General features: G+C 41.3%; 1 protein-coding gene across 2 annotated transcripts in view; it reads right to left on the reverse strand.

Moving 5' to 3' along the window:
• Positions 1 to 22,250, reverse strand: part of OSBPL8 (oxysterol binding protein like 8) — a 324,813-nt gene that overhangs the window by 80,195 nt on the left and 222,368 nt on the right. The window contains exon 1 of one of the 2 annotated variants that reach the window (XM_075856993.1): positions 2,277 to 2,500. The exons of the other annotated variant lie outside the window; for it this stretch is intronic. The gene's annotated coding sequence lies outside the window, so the exon portion shown is untranslated. Of the gene's footprint in view, positions 1 to 2,276; positions 2,501 to 22,250 lie in introns of those variants that run through there. 2 annotated transcript variants of the gene reach the window in all.

A 22,250-nucleotide genomic window follows, 5' to 3' on the forward strand; every position in this document is an offset into this window, starting at 1 on the left:
CATTTTGTGTTAGAAAAGAAAAGCAAATCTTTCTAACATTATGAAAGGTGCAGTCCCGACAACAATGTGACGCAACTGGTCAATTTAAATAATGTAGCACCAAATCACCTGACAATACAATGGGTAAGGCAGGCAACCCTAAAAAGAAGCTACTGACTTTTTATGCATTTTTCACTACCACATGCATACCTGGCCAACACATCTTGTACCACCAGAAAGCAGCGTGATTCTTTACAAGTACACTCTAAATCAATACTACATCATGCCATAAATGAAGACAGAGAGGTGCATTGATTTAAACAAAAAGAAAAAAAAAAAAGAAATAGGCTTTGAAGGGAACCAGACTCTTAATGGGATCATCTGGACTCCAACCAATCCAAGTGGAGAGCAAAACATACTACTTGAGAATATATATTTAACACATAGGCCAAATATATTGTGCCAAATCCTAAAAATAAAGATTTGTATCAACTCGGCAACACATTTTTAACAATTCGCATCATTTCTAGCAGCTGTCCTTACAAAGCAGACAAAACACTATCCGAAAATCACACCATTAGAATCTTGTACACGTGAAGAACAACATACTACGGAGATCATAAAACAAATCAAAAAGATTTTCTCTTTTCACGATGGTCCATCAGGACCATAAAGGCGGCTCACAACCCTCCATCCGCATCTGCCTGATTTGACTAGGAATCTTTACCTGCAGAAAGGATTTGCATGATTTGCCTGCCTTGCCTGTTTGATTTCTACTGCAAGTGAATATAAATGTGAATGTCTGTAAATCAGAGCAACAGACCAATCTCACGTCATTTAAGTTTACCCGAGATCAATAAGTATCGGCCGCCTTCCAGTAATGTTTAGGATAGCTTTACCAATGAGAGCCGGAAAGTTTTACTTCAGAAAATTAGTGGGACTTGAGCAATAGTGTTAAGACCAGTACAATATTTTCTAGCCTCAGGATCCACTTGGCACGTATGGAAGGTATGATAGGGTTACTTCATATGCATTTAGGGGTAGGTCATAAGCTGCTGATCTTTAGAACAAGGCAGACGCATACAAATTCCCCACTCTTCCGGTTATCGCTACACAGCTATGGAGCCTCTGGGACACTGCACTTTTAAATGGCTTCTAAATGTGACAATTTTATGTAATATTTTAGACTTTCAAATATATGACACTCTGGTAAATGCAATATTAACCTTTAATTTGACATTGACAAGCAGTCTCCATAAAAAACCACAAAACAAACTGCCTTTCAAGAACAAAAGGTGACCTCTCCGTTCAACCTGACTGTATTTCCCTCAAAATGACCTCTAATGTCATCTGAAAATCAACAAGACAACAGAAGTCTGAAGTGAAAATTCTCATAAAAGTCCTGAATTAAAGTGGCCACAAAATGCAAGTGACAGTTAAATGGTCTGAAAGATGTGTCAAAAGCCTAGACATCATCTGATGAATACTGAGAGGTCCACACTGTGGGGGAGAAGCTGAAAAACAACAAGCCGACAGCTGGGCACATTACGTTGGCTACGTGGTACAGATTTCACAGCACAGTACATCATTAATGCTAACATATTGGAGGACTATATAACCTTTACATAAATCTGCACAGTACACATTTTATCTGGGATATATAATTAGCTATATACCGCCCACGTCCCTGAGGAGGATCTGACAAAAAAAAAAAACCACAATAAATGTACATGTTAAAAATGGCGGTGGATATAGGCTGGGGTATATAATTACAGTGGGAATATATATATATATATCCCCCGCTTTTCATGCAGGGTTCAATTACAGAACAAGCATGCATATATACACACAGGTAGAGTGGATAAACTAAAGTTGGCAGCACCCTGCATGAAAATGCTACCACGTTGCCATATGGCAGAGACTGCTTCCAGATGTGGCAAGGACTACGCTACAATAAAAAAAAAAATGGAGAGATACTTTTAAAAATAACATGGAAACTTTTGTCTTTTTTTTACCCGGTAGATTGACGCTTTGGAAAAAATATAAATAATGATGCCATATTCTTGGGCTTACAAAATAGGATCTGAGAGAGATATCTCACAGGTCAAGTAAAGGTAGGTAAAGCCGAGGAAGAGGTACCATTCAGCTACCTAATCTCCTATTACCCTAGTGTTCGCAGGCATACAATCCACGCAGACTTCCTCGCAAGCTAGGAAAATCAGTGCAGCTGTGACCGACACACACACACACACACACACACTTGTATGAATCAACAAGCAGTTGTGCTGTATACTTGCCTTCAATTGTCAGCGTTTGGAATGAAGGGAAGCAGAAATCGACAAGGAAAAGAGAGAGTGCTCATGTTGCGGGACTAAAGCTCTTACATTCCTGTGAAGAATTTCACCTACTAATCCTGTAAAGTGGGCCGGCTACTACTGAGAGGCAATGCCCGGAGAGAAGTGGAGGCTCTGGCTCTGTGATTCTGGTGGAGAGGCTACTCTCCAGCTCCCTCCTTCGCTCCTCCCAGCTCAGATACGTGGACTTCTTCTCTGATCAGATTTCCTTTAATGATCCAGGCAGCGCACACTGCCTTGCCAGCCAGTATGTTCGCTATGCAGGGCAAGTGGGTCAGGAGCTGCACTTCTGAAGCACCATTCACTGCCAACTACTTTCATTACCAACACTACATCAACAAGTTAGTGCTCCCCTCTAAACAGGCTCACACTTATGTACATTTACTTGCTCTAGGTGAACTGTAATAGCAAATTGAGGTATAATGCAATGGAATAAGCCAGAGGTATGGTATTTTCCCACATAAATGACATTATCTACTGTAGATGTGGACATTTTTCCAGCTTATCCATCAAAGATTTCCTATATACACACAAAACAATACATATACTGTATTATAATACAGTAGCTTCACAATGAATGTGTCTGTACTGTATTCACAATCACAGAATATCACTATCTCTTACTACGAAGCCCATTGTGCTACACATTTATTAACTAGTATTATACAGCCTATTAATCTGTAATTATAGAACATTTTCTCTATAAAATAATACAAAAACACCAGTAAATAAAAGTCCTTGTGCTGCCACTTATAGCCTTCTCTTCGCTATAGCTGTAAAAAAAAACAAAAAAAACCATGGCTTCCAATACAGCAACCATGAAGGTTGTCCCCCAACTGTCCCAAAGTTGCCATTCAGGAGTCAGGAAAAGCTGTGTGAAAAGGTGTTAACTTTAATGGTGGCTGTTTTGGCGATCATCCTGGTTTCCAAGAAAAATACACATTTTACCAAGCTTTTTAGAAGGCCCGATTCACATCTGCGTTGGAGGCACGGTTATTGGCCTGTGTTGCAGATCCGGTCAAAAATACCAAAAACAAATAGTGCAGTATTCTGCGCTATTGTTTCCGGTAAAACCACAGATATTCCAACGGAACCCATTAAAGCCAATGGGTTCAGTCGGGAAGATGTGAACTAGCCCAAGCTTAACAGATGACAACTTAAAGGGAACCTGTCACCAGCATTTCACCTATTAAACCAGCAATACCTGGTGGTAGTGGGTGAAAAAAACATTTGTATGTAACATATAATTATCTTCTAAGTCGGCTCTGTAGCTTTAGTATTCAGTTTTTTTGTGTTCCTGTGCCGTATACGAATGAGCATAAGAGAGTCATATCTTCTTTCGAAAAGAGACATATCTGCATTCCTTAAGCCTTTCTTAGTTAACCCCGCCTCCTTACTTTCGGTTGACCGCTCCTCGCCTCCCCCAGCACACATGAAATCCCGTGCTTGCACATTGATGTCCTGATGCCCGGGACACCATAGCAGCGCATGGGCAGTAACTAGATTTGAGACCAGGACGAAGCAGGGAAGGGTATTAGACCATACATGACAGGCGCATGCACGCTATATCAGACGAGATTTTGGCACTCAGGGCGGGCCAGTTTCCGGCAGTGGGCGGGCATAAGAAGAGGAACAAATGAGGCTGCTGGATTATTACCATAAAAGGCACAAAATGTTTGCAGACCGTTATTTACGGTCCGAGGAGGAGTTTAGGAGACGCGATAACGGCAATGAACTTTTGACAGCAGCGGCCAGCGAGGGGTGAGTAGAGTTCAATAGGTGACATGCTGGTGACAGGTTCCTGAAAGCGATGTTTTGGATTTAGGTGGAAATCCTATTTAGTGTACCAATCATGTTGTTCTTTCTTAGTTTTTGAAATGCTGCCACAAAAACATAGAATACCCATGCGTTTTTACAAAGTGTCGCAGCTGTAAGTCTATGACCATTAAATTCAAAGCCCGATTACATGCTTGCGTTTCTACAAAACCAACAAAAAATGCGTAATGTGAACCCAGCCTAAACAGGTATACAATTCTTATATTTATACTGGTCTGAACATCGTACAGTGGGACAATCCCCTGCTTCCCTTCACATACTTAGAGTTAAATTCTACAATTTTGGCTGCCTGCAACTGCAGCAAGAAATATACAATTTCCACTGAACTCGATAATGCATTTGTCTTCAATAAGCTCACCCTAGTGGAGTGAGTCAGAATATTTTTTTTTAACTCTATGGCTGTGACGGGAAGCAGGAGCTTTTAACTCTGTATCAGAACAAACAGAACTCTGACTCCTATAAATATATATTATGTAATCAATCTGAATAGATCCAAAATTCAGTTCTAAGTATATCAAAATAAGTACACTTTAATCCACTAGTAACGTGCTATGACTGTTCAATCATGTGTTCAATCACCGGTTTTCATCATGTTACAGCCATACGTCAGAGGTATACCTCCGACCTAAGGCTGCAATGTATGCCGCTGTATTGGCATACAATGGCAAAGGTTGCTAATAGTCTCCCACAGTAAAACAAAACAAGCCAATGGAAATGTTTGGTGTACATGCCTGGGTATTACCAGTTGTGGGGTGTACCTACACAGTCTAACACTATTCAATCAATGCCAACATTCATGGTAAGTCCCAATTTATTATACATTTCTAGGAGGAATAACAGAGGAATGGCACACAGAGTTCTAAGAAAAGAAACTGCAGAATTGTGATTTTATGTGGCATATAAGTATTAACTAGAACACACATGTCGAGAGCAGACATGACCTCTTTAACAGGGGCAGACATACCATTAGTGCAACCTGTGCAGCTGAACAGGAGCCCTGCATGAAAAGGGGCCCACTGCTACCTCAAAAGGAAAACGAATAGTGGTTTTATTAAATTGTACATAAGAGATTAGGGTATAATGCTTACCCAACTAAAACTGGCATACCAGTAAGGGATTTTTTGCATCACAATGAAGGAACTTGTTTATAACTAGCAATAGTCATCAAATTAGTAGCTGTATTCCAAGAGACCCATATACAGTTATTGCACGGGGGTCCTCTGCGGCCTATACTAAACTTCTTGTGAAAGGAGCAAACAAGCGCCGATCAACGAGCTGTCTCGTTGATCGGCGCTCGATTACATGGCCCACGTTGGGTCATGTAATACCACCTTAAGACTCCTCTTTTCCTGCCTGACTTCTGCAAGCATCATTTGCTGCATTTGGATTAGTTCACCTAACAAGATTGATCTAGCCATTGAAGAGTCAAAGTTCTTCTAACCTGTCCCAGTGCCCCTCTTGATGTACCGCAGGAGGTTTCCACTTCACCACCTTTACTTACAATTTTGAATAGACTTTCTTTTGCAGATGTTACTATGCTGATTATACACACATTTCTCAGCTCCTGACCTTGCTATTTTACAAATTCATGCACCTGCGTGGTTTGCAGCTGTATCACTTTTAGGTTGTCCATCTACTGAAAAATGAACAGTTAAAACCAAATTGTTCTTTTCCGTACAGCTCTATCAAACACACTCACATAAACACAAGTTGACCTATCTTGCGGTAGTTCATCAAACTCGCTGCACAATACGAAAAATGATAAAAGTAAGCGATCGGTATTATAAAGTATCTTCCATGGAAATAGACCTGAAACATAGGTAATGGGTACTATCGCACCAAAACAATGCCTTCCCAAACAGTGGCTGTATGGATGTACTACATTCAATTGTGCATGTCCCTTTAGGGTAATTTGCCAAGGATCACTCAACCTGCTCCTTGTAAAGATGACATGTTGTGGAGATCATAATTCTTGTGGCTGTCTTGAGCCACTTTGGGAAAGGTTTCTATACTTTGCCCTATATCTAATGTGGTTTTTTTTGCACTAAATATCCGGTTCATACATGAAGTGGCAATACGCAGCGTGAATAAAGCATTAGGTTTTGGTTTTCACACACACAGATTTAGGTAATAAATCAGAGCAAAATCAATATTTGGATGGTTGATCTGAGATGTCGTTTCCACACACGTTTTACAGGAAAAAAAAACAACAACATCTTCCGAAGTTCATCTTTTTTTATAAGTCTGATTTCAACCATGGAAACACACCAATTTAGATTGCTACTGGTCTTATGTATAAACCGAGCAGTAGATTGTAAACTGTTTAGAGCAGGGTCTTTGTTGTTATTGTAGATTCCTTGTGCCACTTACACTTGTATCTGCATTCTCAGGACGAAGATACAGTTAAATACTATGGCAGAGCATGGAGCGATCAGCTCTCTGCTGCACCATTCACTCTCATAAGCTGCAGGCCACGTTAGGCCTGCAGCCTATGAGATACTGGGACAGGACCACTGCGCAGGCCAGCACGATGCATTGACGTCAATTGCACCCACCGGTATGGTCTTCGGCTCGGCACAGGTAAGCACGATGACATCACTACATCGCACAGGAGTCCCATCTTAGCGTCTCATAGGCTAAGGGTCTAAAGTGATTGAGGAAGCCTGCAGCCTGAGAATTTGAAGCCCTGTTCATCGTGGGAGAGAGCATTAGTAATACTGCCACCAACAAATAAAACGCAGTGGGGGCCAATAAGAGGCACCACTACTGAGAAAGGGCCACTATGGGGGAATAATTACTGGGTGGCACAGTAACTGTGTAGGGGGAACCAAGTTGGCACCACTTCTGAAGGGATGCCCAATTACTGTGTGGGACACTATTATTGTGTGGGGAACTGAGTGGATGAGGATGGGCTGGAAAAGCAAACATCCAAAGATGTCTGGGCAAACTCTGCAGAGACGAGTCATAGAGGTCTGGATCGGATTGAAAAGTAAAGGAAAGTGGATGACTACAATCAAAGAAGACGTTACCCATGAGTCACTGGAATGAACTGTACTATATTAACTTATATGGTCTACAGCGCCATTATACTCCGTGGAGCGCCAGTGTAGTACTGGTATGTGATGTATTTTTGGATACAGGTTCCAGGCCCCACAAAACAGATTTTTATTATAAAGGAAATTCTACAGTGTACTGATGAGGTGGTGTACCTAAGCCCACCATGTGTTCAAAAACTTGTTTTATACAGTACATTTGTGGTCTTCAATTTTTTTTTAGGGGGGGGGGGGGGTGGGAAAAAAAAGTGTGCTTTAGAGCTCAGGTCTCTTTTTAGACCCAAGCAATGCATGATAGCAAATTTCTTTGTTTTGAAACTCAAACATCATGCACTGCCAAATCTCTTTTCACGCAATTTACTTTGCTGAATAATACATCAGTGTTGCCTTTCCGTCTGAGGTTTCCGTCGGGTTAACCCCTCGACAGAAAGGCAGTCGACTGCTCTATTAGTTCAGTCAAGAACAACGGAACCCTGTCACAAGGGTGACAAACGGAAACCACTACAAACTTTTCCGTTACCATTGAGATCAATGGAGAGGGAAACGGAAGGTTTCAGTTTGCTTTTCCGTTGAGGGGTTAACGCAACAGAAACCCTCAACGGAAGGGAAATGCTGATGTGAACAGGCTCTAAAGCTTCAATTAGAACAAACACGGCAAGGCTATTTTGCAGCATGTTGTTAGTACTTTTTCTGAAGGAAAAAAATATATGATCAAATATTCTCATTGCGGTCTATTTTAAAACATATCATCATGAAAAACAGCTGAGACACAACTATCAAGAGAATGAGATGGCAATTTTAATGCATATGCCAAGATGAATTCTGTGTGACATAGATTGACATTACATATTTTTAGATTTAGTTCTCATAATGGCAAAAAAAAATTCCAACAGCTAGCTTATGTCACGTCAAATATTAAAAATACTTCCCATGTCTAATGCTGTTTCCATGGAATCCATGACGAGAGAAAGCTAAATTCATAAATGCTGTAAAGCTTAAAGAAAGCACATTTTATAACTATAAAGAAAAATTTATATAGCATTATTAAAATCTCACTAAATCGAATTAAACAGCCTTAAAACTACTGGTATGTAGATAACAGTTTAGAAAGGGAGACATTTATCTATTTTCAGATCCTCTATGCACCTACAATTACCTGAGGTCTCACGCTCACAAAAGAATATTGGAAAATCTGTGCGTGTTAAATTGCTTCCAGAGCTCAATTCCTTGTTCTTCCACAGCCCGATTCTCCCCTGATCTTCAAATAGAGATATTGGGGGAGACTTCTCAAAACTGGTTCAAATGGAAAGTGGTACAGTTGCCTATAGCAACCAATCACAATCCACCATTTGATTTTCCAAAGAGCCACTGGAAAATTAAAGGTAGAATCTGATTTGTTGCTATGGGCAACTGCTCCACTTCTCATTTGAACCAGTTTTGATAAATATCCCCAATTTTATTTTGCTCAGAACTGAGCAAAGAATAGCCAGCTTGAAGGGGTCGCCTGGTATTAGAGACTTTTCTACTAATATATTTGCTCATTTCTTAAAATTAATTGACATGCATACAAGTTTTGCTCCGTTACCCCTCAGCAGCATTTACAACACGAGATACATAAGCCCGAGAGGTTATACAACATTATTTTCTATAGAATTGTCCAGGGATTTTATTTCTGTTTTTAAATCCTTTATTCTAATTTTGGTAAAAGAATAAAAAATAAAAATAATGGATGCAGCCATGCAGAGAAGGCCCTAACCCCTAAATGACCGCCAATATGCCTTTTTACAGCGGTTATGCCACAGCGCCGTCTTTTCATGAGGCTGTATCATAAGCCTGGTATAAAAGTGTCCTGTGCCACTAGAGCGGGTGCCAAGGTGTCTAAAGACAGCCGGGTTTGGGCTCGAATAGTTAGTAGTACGGCTGAAAAAAAGACACATGTCCATCAAGTTCAACCAAGGGACGGGAAAAGGGAAGGAAAAATTTCTACACATAGGAGCTAATACTTTTTTGTTCTAGGAAATTATCTAACCCTTTTTTAAAGCCATCTACTGTCCCTGCTGTGACCAGCTCCTGCGGTAGGCTATTCCATAGATTCACAGTTCTCATGGTAAAGAAGGCTTGTCGCCTCTGCAGGTTGAACCTTTTTTTCTCTAGACGGAGGGAGTGCCCCCTTGTTTTTTGAGGGGGTTTTACAAGGAACAGGATTTCACCATATTTTTTGTATGTGCCATTAATATATTTATATAAGTTAATCATGTCCCCCCTTAGTCGTCTTTTCTCAAGGCTAAATAGGTTTTAATCTTTTAATTAGCTTCGTTGCTCTTCTTTGTATTTTTTCCAACTCCAGGGCATCCTTTCTATGAACTGGAGCCCAGAACTGGACTGCATATTCTAGATGAGGCCTCACTAATGCTTTGTAAAGTGGTAATATTACATCCCTGTCCCGCGAGTCCATGCCTCTTTTAATACACGACAATATCCTGCTGGCCTTTGAAGCAGCTGATTGACACTGCATGCTGTTATTGAGTTTATGATTTACAAGTACACCCAGATCCTTCTCAACAAGTGAATCCGCCAGTGTAGCTCCCCCTAGGACATATGATGCATGCAGGTTGTTGGTACCCAGATGCATAACTTTACATTTATCTACATTAAACTTCATCTGCCAAGTGGACGCCCAAACACTTAGTTTGTTTAAATCTGCCTGTAATTCATGAACATCTTCCATAGTCTGAACTATATTGCATAGCTTGGTGTCATCTGCAAAAATAGAAATAGTGCTATTAATCCCATCCTCTATATCATTAATAAATAAGTTGAATAATAGTGGTCCCAGCACTGAACCCTGGGGTACACCACTTATTACCGGGGACCATTCAGAGTAGGAATCATTGACCGCAACTCTCTGGATACGGTCCTTGAGCCAATTCTCAATCCAATTACAAACTATATTTTCTAAACCTATAGTCCTTAATTTACCCATTAGGCGTCTATGGGGGACAGTGTCAAATGCCTTTGCAAAGTCCAAAAACACTAAATCCACAGCGGCCCCTCTGTCTAGGCTTCTGCTTACCTCTTCATAAAAACAGATTAGGTTAGTTTGACAACTTCTGTCCTTAGTAAAACCGTGCTGGCTGTCACTTATAATACTATTTTTTGTCACATAATCCTGCATATAGTCCCTCAATAGCCCCTCAAACATTTTCCCCACGATGGATGTTAAGCTTACTGGTCTATAATTACCCGGGGAAGACCTAGAGCCCTTTTTGAAAATAGGCACCACATTTGCGCTGCGCCAGTCCCTTGGCACTATACCAGTCACTAGAGATTCTCTGAATATTATGAAAAGGGGGACAGAAATAACTGAACTAAGCTCTTTAAGAAGTCTAGGGTGTAACTCATCTGGTCCCAGGGCCTTGTGCACATTTATTTTATTTAATTTAGCTTGCACCATATCTAGATTCATCCATTTCAGTATATCAACTGATATATTAACAGCACTGGCACCGGCTACATCAGCAGCTCTTACTTCTGTTGTATATACAGAGCTAAAGAATCCATTTAATAACTCTGCCTTCTCTTGATCCCCTGTGACTAACTCCCCATTACCATTATCTAGGGGTCCGACATGTTCAGACCTTGGCTTTTTAGCATTTATATACTTGAAGAATTTTTTGGGATTTGTTTTACTATCCTTGGCCACCTGCCTTTCATTTTGTATTTTTGCTAATTTTATTACCTTTTTACAGATTTTATTAAGCTCTTTATATTTTACAAAGGCTACAGCTGTACCCTCAGATTTGTATTTTTTAAATGCCCTTTTTTTGTCATGTATTGCCCCTTTCACAGAAGGTGTAAGCCATGTGGGGTTTAATTTGAGTCGTTTATACTTGTTACCTATAGGAATAAATTTTGCACTATAATAACTCAAAGTAGATTTGAAAATCTCCCATTTATCATTTGTCCCATTATATGACATTAGTTCTTCCCAGTCTATATCCTGAATTGCAGCCCTCATCCTGGGGAATTTGGCTTTCTTAAAATTAAATGTTTTTGCCCTCCCAGCCTGCGTTTGTTTTTTTACAGTATAGGTAAAATGTAACTATATTATGATCACTGTTACCGAGGTTTTCACGAACATTGACATTCCCAACAAGATCGGCATTATTAGAAATTACCAGATCCAACAGAGCTTCACCTCTAGTCTTGTCTTGCACAAACTGGCCCATAAAATTTTCCTGCAACAGGTTGAGGAAATGTCTCCCCTTTGCAGTTGAAGCTGAACCATGACACCAATTAATATCCCGGACATTAAAATCTCCCATTATCACTACAGTACCCACCTGTGCAGCCCGCTCCATCTGTTTATATAGCTGAACTTCCATCTCCTCAGTTATATTGGGGGTCTATAGATTACACCAAAAGTTATTTTTTCAGTGTTTACCTCCCTTTCTAGTTCCACCCACAAGGTTTCAACCTCCTCACAGTATTCACCCACTATTGTCTCTTTCACACTCGCCTTCATATCATTTCTCACATACAGACATACACCACCGCCTTTCCTATTTGTGCTGTCTTTCCGAAACAGTGTAAAACCCTGTAGATTTACAGCCCAGTCATGTGAAGTGTCCAGCCATGTTTCAGCAACACTAACTAGATCTATATTTTCTTCCAGTATCAAGGCCTCCAGCACCCCCATTTTGCTTGCTAGACTTCTGGCATTTGTGAACATACACTTTAACTTGCCTGTCAGCTTTTCACTTTTATTATCAGAAATGTGATTTGACATTATTTGGGCATTTTTATTTACACTGCTGTTTTGTAACAAAAGGATCTCCTTATCTTGTTGCCTAGTCCTCTCCCCACATTCTGTTTCTCCCCCCACCAATATAGTCTGACCCCTCTCTAACCTGGCTACCCCTTTTTTTTTCTACATTGACCTCCCTCCTCAGCCCTAGTTTAAATACTCCACCACCCCAGCTAGAATTCTCTCCCCCAGCACAGCAGACCCCCTTCCATTTAGGTGCAAATCATCTGGAGAATACAGTTTGTACCCCAATGAAAAGTCAGCCCAGTGCTCTAGGAACCCAAAGCCTTCTCCTCTACACCAAGACTTAAGCCATGCATTTAACTCCCTGAGCTCCCGCTGTCTTTCCTGAGATGCGCATGGCACAGGCAGTATTCCTGAGAATACAACCTTGGAGGTCCTTCCCTTCAGCTTGTAGCCTAGTTCTTTAAAATTATTCTTAACGCTCCTCCACCTACCATTTATTCTGTCGTTGGTACCGACATGGACCACGACAGCTGGATCATCACCAGCCCCTCCCAGCAATTTGTCCACCCGTTCCACCACATGCCGAACCCTGGCACCAGGGAGACAGCAAACCATTCGGTTGAGGTGGTCTTGGCGACAAATTATTCTATCCGTCTTCCTGATTATAGAATCCCCTACGACTATCAATTGTCTTGGCTTACCTGCATTACCATCCCACCGACTACTAGATGGGCTGTTCTCCCGGCTGTTAGAGAGATCAGTATCCACTAGGGCTGCCATTTCTGAGACTGACACCCTCGCATCATCACCCAACTTGGCAATTTTGGTTGGAATGTCAGAAACCGGATCAGCCTTCCTTTTCTTTGACCCCTTTCTACTGCCCCTAACTACTTCCGATCCAAACCATTTAACCCCTTTAATGCCACAGCCAATAGCAAATGTAGAATCTAAGTGGTTTCAGAGGGAGAGGGCACCCTCAGTCAGCCTATCGGCACTCCCTACGCAATCGCAGGATGCTGAAAGTTTCCATGGCAACCGGGGATCTAACAAAGGCCTCCAGGTCTGTCAACAGAGAATGCCCAGAGTCAGGACCTAATAGAATGCCTGTCAGTTTTACACAGGCAGGCATAATATACTACAATACAGAAGTACGATCAAATGATTACATAGTGAAGTCCAATAGTGGAACTAAAAAAAAATAGATCAATAAAGTGTATTATAAAACATGAAAAACCAATTTTACCCTCTTACAAAAGGCTTTAATATGAAAAAAAAAGCAAAACATTTCTGTTGTGCGTCTTATAGCCTGAATGCACGCAGCTGCCAGTGTATGAAGAAGCAGGAGACTGAGCTGCACGATTCAAAGGTCCTTGTAGTGCAGTATTATAAAAGAAGCATGTCCTGTGCTGTGTGTAAAAAAAAAATCTGATGTTATCTGCACACTAGGGCTGGACAATTATGACCTAAATCAAAATCACGATTAATTGAACATGCAAGCTCGATTACGATTATTGAACGATTTAGAGCAAACCCATTTTTACATGTCACACCCTCTATTTGCATGCTATGCCATTGAATATTTATCCCCTGAGCCTGCTGTATACTACTGTATATAATATACCCCCTAAGCCTGCTGTATACTACTAGTATACAGAAGGTTTAAAGCCGTGCTCGGTGCGCAATGTCAGCAGCCTCTCTGCTGCCATCGCCGTTGACCCCCCCCCTCCCGGACGGTCCCCATGCATTGCGCTTTGTTTTGTAAACAAAGCATGGGGACCGTGCCGGGTGGGGGTGATAGCGGCGACGGCAGCAGAGATGAAGCTGACGGAACGAAGCAGAAATATTGAGAACCGTCCGGGGGGGGGGGGGAGGGGGTGAGCGGCGACGGCTGACTGAAAGAAAGAAGGTGTTAGTGTAAATAGTGCAGCGATGGCACTGTGCCGTGCGCTGCTAGTATGGGGGGGACCAATTTTGGCTCAGGCAGGGCCCACCGGACGATTTGGTGGGTCTGCTTGTGTCTGTATATGTGCCTCAGCAGCCAGCCTGCAGCTGCTGTAACTGAGTGAGCTAAAATTATAATCCCTGCACTCCAGGCAGCCGTACCTTCGGAATACTGGAGGAGTAGCGTAGATGCCGTCACTTTAGGCCTGCTCTGCCATTGGCTATCCCAAACGTCAGTAACTGTATGCTATCCAATCAGAATCGCTGTTAGAATACAGTTACTGACTGCATTGGCTGGGCTGCATGCAATAACCGAAATGCGAAAGACGACGTCAGTTATCTGCGCTGAATTTCGGTTTTGGTTATTTTTCGATTAATTGCCCAGTCCTACTGCACACTGAACAGTCACATCTTACACACAAAATTCTGTCAAATCTGACTGTTCAGTGAGCAAATAACAGACATTTGTACACACAGCACAGTGAATCTATGCCGGTAGTGATCTGCAAGGACCTTCTAGCCACGCCCCCTCCTATGAACGTATAGCATCAACTCCAAAGCAATGACCTGAGCAGATTCAGCCCCATTAACCCTTGCCTCTCCACTCCTCTGATGTCTGGTGAGTTCAGGAGAGGGTGAGGGCACAATAGCTGCCAATACATTGTATCAATTTTGATGGCATCGTATTGGGGCACTGTGGCTGGCATTGTGGTGGGGTACTGAATATTACCCATAGGAAATGTACAGTAAAAAAAACCTATTTCTCTACTTTTAGGGCTCATCCACATGCTGTGGAATTGCTGCGTTTTTTTCGTCCGGAATTGCGGACGAAAAAAAAACGCAGCAGAATACAGCAGCAGCACAGTAGTTGAGATTTAACAAATCTCATCCACACGCTGCATATAATTTTCGTGCAGAAATTGACCTGCGATGCGTAATTTTCCAACCGCAGCATGTCAATTCCTGCTGCGGAAAGTGGACAGAATTGCAATGCAGCAAAATACGCACCATTTTCTGCCGTAAAAATCGCAGGAAATGGTGCGTTTTTACCGCAGCGGAACGTCTGATACCTTCAACAGAATTGCTGCAGCAATTTTCTGCAGCAATTCCATTGTGTTTGGACAAGCCCTTAAGCTCAAATTATGTGTGCGTCTTATGGTCCAGTGCGTCCTATAGTCTGAAAAATACGGTAAGTTATTTAACTTGCATGATGAAAGCCATAATCAATAAAATAGAACTGGCAGAATTGCTGTTTTCTGCTCACCCTACCTACCAATAACGCAATAAAAGGCAATCAAAAGGTTGTATGTACCCCAAAATGGTACCAACAAAAAGCTGCATCGGCAGAAAAATAAAAACGTTCTAGCTCTTACAATAGTGTTTTCATTGTGCTGCAAAAGTAGTAAAACATGAAATATAAATTTGGTATCGCCATAATTGTAACGACACACAGACTAAAGTTTTATTATGTTAAATTTTACATGCAAAAAAGAATGGCTGTTTTTTTCTTTCCTATTACATTATTATCAATAAATTATACAAACTGCAAAATGGTGCCATTAAAAAATACAGCTCGTCTTGCAAAAAACAAGCCCTTACACCGCTATGCCAAATTTCAAAGCTTATAGCTATTGATATGCGACAACAAACGAAATGGGAAAAAAAAAAAAATCGCTTGGTCATTAAAGTCCAAATTAGAGTCACTAAAGGATTAAATAACCGAATACAAACATGGATTTTTTTTTAAAAGAAAACATTTTTTTATTTTTTTTGCAGTGGAACAGAATTTAAAAATTTGTTTTGTTACCAGTTACAAATACTGCACACCGAAAGAAAAATGCATATATATATTTTTACACTGGTTGAAAAGGAGAAACAAGGACCACTAATACACAATATTAAATCAATGAACATGAGGTTCTTAATTAACATTGCATGGCGGCGCCCGCCACCACAATACCACACCCGCAGAGGAAGCAACCAAGAGGCCCAGAAGCGGTGCTGCAACCAATAGAGTAGGGACCCACTTATACAATTTGATCAAAATGTTAACTAAAGAACCTCCTGTTCATTGATTAATATTGTGGATCTGCAGTCCTTGTTTCTCCTATTCAACGAGTATATATATTTTTACTCCTTGATCCTCTGTACCTATCATTAATAAATCTTGACAACCAAGCAATTTACAGATTTTGGATACAATTACCTTGACATATCAGTAAATACAATGTTACCTGTATAGCTAAACTAAGGCCCCATGCACACGAACGTGTTTTTGCGTCCGCAATTCCCCCGAAAATCCACGGGAGAATTGCGGACCCATTCATTTCTATGGGCCCATACACACTGTGTTTTCACGGGTCCCCGCATGTCCGCAAATCCGTGCCGCACAAACTCAGGACATGTCTTATTACGGCCCGCAAATTCGATGCGGACTTGCCCATAGAAGTCAATGGGCCCGTGGAAAATGCGGGTACACCTCCGTGTGTTAACCGCAGTTTGCGGAAGTGTTGCTAGGCGATGACCGGGAATGAGTTCTGTCGTCATCCTGTTTTACCTAGGCTTTTTTTTTTTTAATCCGCATTTTGCGGATTACATACGGATGAACTGCGGAGGACATTTCACGGAACACTGTCCTGGAATTTGCGGACCAGAAAAACACTACGGTCGTGTGCATGAGGCCTTAGCCTTTAAAATAATTTTAAAAATGTCAGTGTGTTTTGTGCAACTTTATAATTAGTTTTTATTAAAAATGATTTTTACTTTTTGTATACAGAGCAGCTGTATCTTACGCTGAATCCTGTACCCAGTCAGGTACGCGGTACTGGCGGGTTTAGTGTCAGTGGGTCCTGCATGTTTCTGACAATCAGAATCCAGATGTGATCGATTACAGGTGAATCTTGCGTGTCAGACACGCAGGACCCGCTGACACTGAACATGTCAGTCCCGCGGACCTGACGGATTCAGATCTTAGCGCAAGATACAGCTACTATGTATACAGGATACAGAGTAGCTGTATCTCAAAAAGTAAAAATATCTTTTAATAAAAACTAATTATGAAGTTGCACAAAACACAATGATTGACCTTTTTATTTTTATTTAAATAAATTGCTTTAAAAAAAGGTTTACATGGCCTTTATTTGAGGTTACAGGCCCAAAGTCAACATTTACTATCCTGTATTCTGGAAGTTCAGTCCTGGCATAGGACTATCTAGATCCAAATCATCATGCACATTAAACTAACACTAGTTATTTAGTGATTATAAAATATGGAGCATTAGATCCCTATGAAGAATAAACTTTCAGATAGAGAAAAAGATGTGGTGTCATGGGGACACCAAGACAAGGCAGATTGTTATTTTAGTCAATGATATAGCGAAAAGTGCAGTAAGGTTTTTGGTACATTTTAAACACATTTCAAAGATCTCAGGAAGCTCAAAGTTTAATTGAATGTAAACAGGCAGCAAATTGCTCAGTGCTTATTATTGTTGTCCTGTATTCAAATATGAGCAAGGATAACTTCTGCATGGAGTTTGTATGTTCTCCCTGTGTTTGTGTGGGTTTCAACCTGGTACTCCGGTTTTTCGCAAACAATTTAAAAAAAAATGCTGGTAGGTGCATTGGTTTCCTATAAATTTGGTCCGAATGTGTTTATGCATGCCGGAGAGAGGAAATTTAGATTGTAAGCCCCATTGGGGAGGGGGACTAAAGAGAAGGGTGACAATGTCTGTACAGCGCTGTAAAAATATGTTTGGTGCTCTATAGAGGGGGGAATTTATGCCAGTCTTTGGCATAGAAAAGTCGTAAAAGCGCCAAAAAGTCGCAACTTGCATTGAAAACTGACTTTAGTATTTAGAGACACTCTGTCACCACATTATAAGTGCCCTATCTCCTACATAAGGAGACCGGCGCTATAATTTAGGTCACAGCAGTGCTTTTTATTTAGAAAAACTATCTATTTTTACCACGTTATGAGCGATTTTAGCTTTATGCTAATTACTTTCTTAATGCCCAACTTGGCGTGTTTTTACTTTAGACCAAGTGGCCGTTGTACAGAAGAGTGTATGACGCTGATCAATCAGTGACCGATCAGCGTCATACACTTCTCTCCATTCATTTAGTCAGCGCATAGTGACACTGCGTTGTTAGCTATGCGCTGTCTTATCTGACAGATTAACGTTACTGAAGTGTTTAGACAGTGAATAGACATTCCTTCCAGCCAGGACGGGATGTCTATTCACAATCCCGACACTTCGGTAACGTTTCTGTGGTACTTACAGCAGAGCAAAGCGTAATCTCGCGAGATCACGCTGTAAATGACAGGTTACAGCGAGATTACGCTTTGCTCTGCTGTAAGTACCACAGAAACGTTACCGAAGTGTCGGGATTGTGAATAGACATCCCGTCCTGGCTGGAAGGAATGTCTATTCACTGTCTATAAACTTCAGTAACGTTAATGTTTCAGTATAAGACAGCACATACTGATCTAGCAGGATCCCTATGCGCTGACTAAATGAATGGAGAGAAGTGTATGACGCTGATTAAATCTAAAATAGGTCATAACGTGGTAAAAATCAATAGTTTTTCTAAATAAAAAGAACTGCCGTCAGCTACATTACAGCGCCCATCTCCTTATGTAGGAGATCGGGCACTTATAATGTGGTGACAGAGCCTCTTTAACGCTGCCATTGCCTCTTTTGCTAAAACAGGGTGTAGATTCATAAAAGGTTGGGAGACACAGTCACCTTACAAATACAGGGGGGGGGGGGGTGCATAAGTAGGTATACAGTTTAAATAGTTAAATGTAATAAAAGGTATACAGTTTAAAATTTATTTTCTAGAACAAAACAATTAAATACAATCTCTTTATTCTAGTTTTTACACTCACACCTCGGCACAATGTTCTTTATTGGCATTGATTTCTTGACATGTTTCTTTTAAAAACTGAATCATGTTATCACCCTTGCGTGGTTTTCTTGAATATACCTCATCTTTGATAACTCTCCAAAAGAAAAAGTCCATCGGGGTAAAGTCTGGTGATGGTGGTGGCGATTCACCTAGGCCTCGTCTACCCATCCACCTATTGGATAATTTTTCATCAAGAAAATTAAGCACCGCTAATGTATAGTGAGGAGGGGCCCCATCTTGCTGAAAATAGAAGTCTTCATTTTTATGCTCCAACTACAATTGTGGTATTAAATTTTCTTGGAGCATGTTCAAGTACAGGTCTGAGGTAACCAATCAGGTAACTATTGTATTGTAGAACATAGGTCTAATTACCCCTTTACGTGAAAGGGCCGCCCAAACTGTAGCCCCAGGTTGATTCAACTGTTCTTCAATTGTTGCAAGGGGGTTTTCTGTTGAGTAATAAACACAGTTGTGCCTATTAACTAGTTGGCGACAGGATGAAAATACTCATCCTGAGTGGCGGGTGCTTGGCGCATTAGGACAAGCATTCTCGTCCTGTGCGACAGCCTGCGTCCGCACGCGATAAGAAGCGGGGCAACGGCTGTAATACACAGCCGCGCTGTAACGGCGGAGAGAAGAGAAACCTCTTCTCTCCGCCGTTAAACCCTTCAATGCCGCGATCAAAACTGATCGCAGCATTAAAAGTGAATAGGGGGGGACTGCCCTTTGCTTGCATCACAGGAAATCTCTGTGACAGGATCAAGGCCCTTAACTTGTATGGCCAGACAGCCTAGGGTCCATTGAAGGACCCCAGAGCTGTCTGACCATATTCCCTCTTGTTAGGGCATAAGGAGGTATGCCTTAACAACGATCTGTCTACAATCAGTACACAGGCTAATGTACTGGCATATAGATATATGCCAGTACATTGCAGTTAAAAAAAATAAAAATAAAAAATCCGTCTATGAGATTAAAAAAAGTAACATTTATTTAAATCTTTTTTTACGTTTAATAAAAAAAATTGTAAGAAAAAATTAATCTTTTTGAAATATAACTACCAAAACATGAAATAAATATTCAATTTGTACACATGCAGCATCTCATGTTTTCATCTCATGGGTCCCGTGGGAGGGGTGTGCGCTGGTTGTGGGTGGAGGAGTGGCTCACGCACTTTCGGCCGTAGTCTCCAATCGTAGTTGGATGTGGGTGGCGCTGTCAGACACAGCCTGCTCACATCCGCTTCGATGACGCGGTTTCCGGAATTGGGGCAGTAGCCATCTTGCTACCCCCAACTTGTCGCCATTAACCATCTCTCGCTGGCCCCACTGATTTAGAATACACCTGTTTTTAACGATATATAAGGGAGGGTCCCGCTGGGAAGACGCCACCCCCGGACGAAGGCATCTGCCGAAACGCGTGTCGGGCCTGGCGTCTCCCCCATGTGGTGATATGAATCTGGGTACGTACCACTACCCATACCATCTGACTATCTTGGCTGCTTTTTCACTGGGTTTGGGCTGCATCCTGTGCCTATGAGCCCCTTGCATTTTGTTGTTACACTATCTATATATATATACTTGTTACACCTATCTACAAATTTATGGTATCTTCAATATAGGAAGAACACCGTTTTCACACACTAGCACTTTATATTTATATTGTTTTTGCAAGTTATATATATCTAGTGTATCATTATCATTAACATCAGCATCCAATAAATTAGGTCTTTGCTATACATGTTCGTACCCTAATATTATTCTCAGATATCCTGCATGGGCTGACGCCTTTCTACATTGTATGACTCATTTTTAGATTGTTCTTGTTTCTGACTGTTAATAAAGATGTTTTTCTATTACAATTTATGTCGGAGTTGTACTTGACCATTTTCTCTATAGGTTGTTTCAAAACATGAAATAGTATAGACATATTTGGTATTGCCATGACCGTAACAACCCGTACAACAAATGTAGAATTTTTTTCTTTTCAACAAGTTTTATTGAGTTTTTTCAACAAGGTAAGGAAATATATTGCATAAACATACACAAAAAAAAAAAGGGGGGAGATACACAATATATAATATATCGCAACTGATACAGAAATGTACTAGGCAGTATGTCAAACAGTCAGGACGGTGTTGATAAGAGCATGTAAAAAGAGGAAACAAAATTGAGAAGTGGAAAGAGGGAATGGAAAGAGGGGAACAAAAAGACAGGGAAAGGTAAAGGTGTGGTCGGCCAGAGATCTAGAGAAAAATCATTAGCAAATTGTCAAAAGGCGGTGATCATGGCACCAGGTAGGTGAGAGTAGGCGTAATTGATCCAGGGCAGCCAAAGCAACTCGAATCTGGCAATCCTATCCAATAAAATACTTGTGAGTTTTTCGTTTATAAATATTTGGTCCATTCTGGTTTTGACACCTGCAAAAATTACTGACTGCTTTTTCCAGGAGTGGGCAATAGTCATTTTGGCAGCCAATAGGATGTAAGAAAACAATTGAAATTGTGCATGCGTTAGATCAGAGGGTTTAAGGTGGAGGAGAGCTAACTTAGGATCTTTATGCAAAATTATACCAAACAGACTCTGAGCGAGACCAAAGACTCTGCTCCAGAATCTAACGAGTTTAGGGCAGGACCACCATATGTGGAACATGTCACCAGGCGCGGGGCATCCCCTAAAGCAGGAAGCAGGGTAAGAGGGAAATGCATGCGCAATTCGGCTGGGGACCAGGTACCACCGCATCATAACTTTATATGCGGATTCTAAGATATTCGTATTGATAGAGCAATGTGAAACTGTGCTCCAGATACTACGCCACTCAGCCAGTTCCAGCGTCATCCCCAAGTCCCGGTGCCATCGGTCCACATATGTATGAGGGGTAGGGGATGGATTGTTGAGGAGCCATTTGTATAAGAGGGATATCATCCCTCTCGAGGTTGGGCAGATACTACAGATTCTCTCGAACTGTGAGCAAGAGTCAGATGTTTCCCTGTTGTTAAGAAGAGAAGTAATCCAGTTTTTAAGTTGTAGATATCTGAATATCTCGCCACTGGGGATCTGCTTAGAGGTCTGGAGTTCACAGAACGAGAGAATCCGAGAGTGAGTGGGCGTGAGGAGTTGGTGAACTCTAAGTATGTCATTCGACCACCACCATTTAAAGGCATAATAGTTGTCTGCGCCAGGAGAGAACAAAGGGTTGTGCCATATAGAAATAAGGGGAAGATGTGGAGAAATCAATCTACTGGAATATTTGATAGAGTCCCAGACCGTTAAAATGTGTGTAAGAGAAGGGGAGAGATGTGTAGGACGTAAGGATGGTGGCATCCAGGGCAGAGATTGTATCGGGGTGGGCGACACCTCCGGAATATCCAGGTACACCCATAGAGGCATATTTACCGAAACGTGTATT

This window comes from Rhinoderma darwinii, chromosome 3 (genome assembly GCF_050947455.1).
Source record: "Rhinoderma darwinii isolate aRhiDar2 chromosome 3, aRhiDar2.hap1, whole genome shotgun sequence".
Lineage (NCBI taxonomy): Eukaryota > Metazoa > Chordata > Amphibia > Anura > Rhinodermatidae > Rhinoderma > Rhinoderma darwinii.